Raw genomic sequence first — 5,371 nt, 5'->3', positions numbered from 1 at the left:
ATTTGTAGATGGTGCAGGGCCATGTAGTTGCAGTTCTCGCACACGATTACTCAGTTGAAGAAATTCTGATTTTAAATTTTCTTCGTCATTTTTTATTGTGCTTAATTCGTCTTCAAATTTTGAAAATTTCTCTTGCACTTGTGTATTATTTTCTGTAATCTGTTGTACCAAACGCTTTTCTAACTGCGTATTATTTTCAGTTATTTGTTGTGTAAGGCGAGACTCTAACTGTGATGTATTTTCAGCTATTTGCGTTATTTGCTGTGCCAGACGATTTTCTGCCTGCACTGCATTTTCGGCCAGACGATTTTCTGTTTGCACTGCATTTTCTGCCATTTGCTGTGCCAGACGATTTTCTGTTTGCACTACATTTTCTGCCATTTGCTTAATAGCCAATAACAACGTGTTCATGTCTACACTTGATGATGTTCGTTGTTCTTCTTCTTTCTCTTCTACCTTTGTAGAAGTTTCTGGCCCAACAAATTCGAACTCGTTCACATTAATTCCATCCGCTTCCATTGCTTCACGTAATCGTGCCTGCAGATCCGCCTTTTGCCCGCTTATCGGCAAATTACGCTCCTCCAGTTCCTTTTTTAATTGCTGAATTCTCAATTCTCCGAATTTAACCATCTTGAATTTGGATTATTTGACAATCCCACTTCTGACACCAATTGTTACGAATTTACTCTTGCTAGTTTACTTTGTTAGGTTCGTATCTCTGGATTGACAAATAAAATCAACACTGTTTAATTTAATTCAACAACTCTTTATTTCACAACTCGTCTACACTATAGCAGTTTACTCTTAGCACTGATTGATTACGTTGGCGTTGCCACGGCTTATATAGCCACGCACTTCTCGCTGATGCCGACGTGGTCTTCTAGAATATTGCGTCTGGAATTTACCAGAACATAATGCTATACGGCGCCAGACGCAAGCAGACAAGCAGACAACCGCGGCGCCAGACTCTGCAATTGTTCAAGCAGACGGCTGTGGCGCCAGATGTCTATTGTTTCGACAAGCAGACAGTCCGGCGCCAGACGTCTATTGTTTCGACAAATGCTATTCCATATACCTACAACTATTGTTCATAATAAGGGATGCATACAGCAATACAAATACAACTTAATACTACTTTTTGTAACAATATTATATCTTAGTACGAAAGGACCAGGTATTAGAATAATAATATTTTATATAAGGAATATGATTAATATATTATACTATTTTGGCAGATTAGTGCAATAAATTTAGAATTTATTTATGTAATTTATATTACAAATAGTACTTGTTTTTTATAGAATTTATTTTATCAATTATTGGGAGTTTAATTTTGGTAATTTGTGTTTTAGTTAGAGTGGCTTTTTTAACTCTTTTGGAACGGAAGGTTCTAGGTTATATTCAGATTCGTAAGGGACCTAATAAAGTAGGGTTGATAGGAATTCCTCAACCTTTTTGTGATGCGATTAAGTTATTTACTAAGGAACAAACTTATCCTCTTTTATCAAATTATATTTCTTATTATTTTTCTCCTATTTTTTCTTTATTTTTATCTTTGGTTGCTTGATTATGTATTCCTTTATTTGTTAAGCTGTTTTCATTTAATTTAGGTTTGTTATTTTTTTTATGTTGTACTAGTTTAGGTGTATACACTGTTATAATTGCTGGTTGATCTTCTAATTCTAATTATGCATTATTAGGGGGTTTACGGGCTGTGGCACAAACTATTTCTTATGAAGTTAGAATAGCATTAGTTTTATTATCTTTTGTATTTTTAATTGGAAGTTATAATATTTTAGACTTTTTTTATTATCAAAAAAGTATTTGATTTTTGGTAATTTTATTTCCTATTAGTTTGGTTTGATTTTGTATTTGTTTAGCTGAAACTAATCGTACTCCTTTTGATTTTGCAGAAGGTGAATCGGAGTTAGTTTCTGGGTTTAATATTGAATATAGAAGAGGGGGTTTTGCTTTAATTTTTATAGCTGAATATGCTAGAATTTTATTTATGAGTATGCTATTTTGTGTAATTTTTTTAGGTTGTGATGTATTTAATGTTATATTTTATGTTAAGTTAACATTTATTTCATTTGTTTTCATCTGAGCTCGGGGGACTTTACCTCGGTTTCGTTATGATAAATTAATATATTTAGCTTGAAAGAGTTTTTTACCTTTTTCATTAAACTTTTTATTATTTATTATTGGGTTAAAGTTAATGTTGATTTATTATATGTGGTTAATAAAATTTAGTAAAGTCAATAGAAAAGTTGATTTCTATCTTATGTTTTCAAAACATACGCTTGTTCAAGCTCATTAACTAATTAATTAAATTGTCTCATCATTTATTTACTAATGGGTTAATGATGTAATACAAGAAGTAAATTACAGTTAAGATTTGTCCTACTAATACATAAGGTTCTTCTACTGGTCGTGCTCCAATTCATGTTAATAAAATTACTGTGACAACTATAGTTCAAAATAAGATTTTGTTAATAGGGTAGAATTGGATACCTCGAAATTTTCTTAAGTGATAGAATGGAAGAATTGCTAAAATGGCAATTGAGAGGACTAGAGCAATTACTCCTCCAAGTTTATTTGGAATAGATCGTAGAATTGCGTAAGCAAATAGGAAGTATCATTCTGGTTGGATATGCACTGGGGTAACTAATGGGTTGGCAGGAATGAAATTATCTGGATCTCCTAATAAATAGGGATTAATTAGTGTTAATAGAATTAGTGCAGCGATTATAATAACAAATCCTACAATATCCTTGTATGAGAAGTAGGGGTGGAAGGGAATTTTATCAATATTAGAATTTAATCCGATGGGGTTATTAGATCCTGTTTGATGGAGGAATAATAAATGAATTAAGGTTATTGCTAGTACAATAAATGGCAAGATGAAGTGGAATGTAAAGAATCGTGTAAGTGTGGCATTATCTACAGCGAATCCTCCTCATACCCATTGAACTAAATCAATTCCTAAATAGGGGATAGCCGATAATAAATTAGTAATAACTGTGGCACCTCAAAAAGATATTTGACCTCAGGGTAATACGTATCCTATGAATGCTGTTGCTATCACTAGGAATAAAATTAGTACTCCTACTAATCAGGTAGGAGTGAATAAATAAGATCCGTAGTAGATTCCACGTCCAACATGTAGGTAAATACAAATGAAGAAAAATGATGCACCGTTGGCGTGAAGAGTTCGTAATAATCATCCATAATTTACATCACGGCAAATGTGATTTACACTATTGAATGCTAAGTTGATGTCTGCAGTATAATGTATAGCTAAAAATAATCCTGTTAGAATTTGAATGATTAAACATAAACCTAGTAATGACCCGAAATTTCATCATGCTGAAATATTAATTGGGGCTGGAAGATCTACTAGTGCATTATTTGCAATTTTAAATAAGGGGTGTTGGGTTCGTAAAGGTTTGTTCATTAGTTTATTTGTCGAAGAGGTCCATAAAATAATTTAGTAATTTTTACTACTGCGATTAATGTAATTAATAAATAGTTTATTAATAAAATAGTAATAAAGTTTGTTGGGTAATTATATAGTTTATGGAGACTTAAAGAGTTTTCAGAGACGGTTAAGTTAAAGTTATATAAAGGTTGTATTTCTAAATTTTGGATAAATGAAGATGTAGATATTTTATCTAAAAATGCGGCAATTAGTGTAGTAGTTAATATAATTATTATACAGATAGTTGTTAATTTTATGGAAAGTGAAAATATTTCATTTGATGCTAGGGAAGTTACATAAATGAATAGAACTAGTATACCTCCTAAAAAAATTAAAAATAAGACATATGAAAATCAGAATCTTTTAGCTATTAGTCCAGTAATTAAACAAATTTGTAATGTTTGAACTAATAGTATTAATCCTATTGCTAAGGGGTGATTTATTTGAATAAAAATTAATCTTGAGATTAGTGTTGAAGAATATAAGAAGAGTTGTATAATTTCAGGAGGTAGTTTATTTAAAATATTAATTTTGGGGATTAATGATAAAGTTATTTCTTTTCTCTTGAAGTTTTAAAAGACAAAATCTTATTTTTGGTTTACAAGACCAATGTTTTTATTAAACTATTAAAACTAATGTTAATGAGTTTATATTGAGGATTACCTTGTTTTTTATTTTTAATAGGGATTTTTGTTTTTGTTTCTAATCGTAAGCATTTATTATCTATGCTTTTAAGTTTGGAATATATTGTATTAAGTTTATTTTTTCTTTTGTTCATTTACTTAAATTTAATGGATTATAGAAGATTTTTTAGTATAATATTTTTAACTTTTAGAGTATGTGAAGGTGCTTTGGGCCTTTCAATTTTAGTTTCTATAATTCGTACACATGGGAATGATTATTTTCAATCGTTTAATGTATTACAATGTTAAAATTGATTTTTATAATACTTTTTATTAGTCCTATTTGTTTTATGAATGGTTTATTTTGAATGGTTCAGAATTTATTATTTATTGTAACTTTTGTTTTCATTATTTTAAATTATTGTACTAATTATTTTGTAAATATTTCATATTTTTTAGGGTTTGACGTTATTTCCTGTGGTCTTATTTTATTGAGACTTTGAATTTGTACTCTTATAATTAGTGCTAGTGAGTCTGTTTATAAGTACAATAATTATAAAAATTTATTTTTATTTAATGTTTTGATTTTGTTGATTTTCTTGGTGTTAACTTTTAGAAGAATGAATCTGTTTATATTTTACTTATTTTTTGAAAGAAGATTAATTCCTACTTTATTTTTAATCTTGGGTTGAGGGTATCAGCCAGAGCGTCTTCAGGCTGGGGTTTATTTACTATTTTATACATTATTGGTTTCTTTACCTATGTTGGTTGGAATTTTTTATTTATATAATAATTTAAATACAATAAATTTTATTTTATGAGTAATTATATATTTAATTATGATCTGTTATATTTATCTTTAATTTTAGCTTTTTTAGTTAAAATACCTATATTTTTAGTTCATTTGTGACTTCCTAAGGCTCATGTTGAAGCTCCGGTTTCAGGGTCAATAATTTTAGCTGGTATTATACTTAAGTTAGGTGGTTACGGTTTATTACGAGTTTTTTCTTTTTTGCAGTTAAGAGGTATTAAATATAATTATGTGTGAGTTAGAATTAGACTTGTGGGAGGAGTTTTAATTAGTTTGGTTTGTTTGCGTCAAACTGATTTAAAGGCTTTAATTGCTTATTCATCAGTTGCTCATATAGGAATTGTTTTTAGGGGGTTTAATAACTTTAACTTATTGAGGTCTTTGTGGTTCTTATACTTTAATGATTGCTCACGGGCTATGTTCGTCTGGGTTATTTTGTTTAGCTAATATTACATATGA

General features: G+C 29.5%; 2 pseudogenes; one reads left to right on the top strand and one right to left on the bottom strand.

The window, feature by feature from the left end:
* Positions 1-2,318: 2,318 nt before the first annotated feature.
* Positions 2,319-4,050, bottom strand: LOC125780280 (NADH-ubiquinone oxidoreductase chain 6-like; annotated as a pseudogene).
* Positions 4,051-4,366: 316 nt separating this feature from the next.
* On the top strand, positions 4,367-5,341 carry LOC125780279 (NADH-ubiquinone oxidoreductase chain 4-like; annotated as a pseudogene).
* Positions 5,342-5,371: the final 30 nt, after the last annotated feature.

The sequence above is a fragment of the Bactrocera dorsalis genome, unplaced genomic scaffold (genome assembly GCF_023373825.1).
Source record: "Bactrocera dorsalis isolate Fly_Bdor unplaced genomic scaffold, ASM2337382v1 BdCtg387, whole genome shotgun sequence".
Taxonomy (NCBI): domain Eukaryota; kingdom Metazoa; phylum Arthropoda; class Insecta; order Diptera; family Tephritidae; genus Bactrocera; species Bactrocera dorsalis.
The sequence above is the reverse complement of the archived record's forward strand: the minus strand, read 5'-3'. Positions and strand labels throughout refer to the sequence as shown.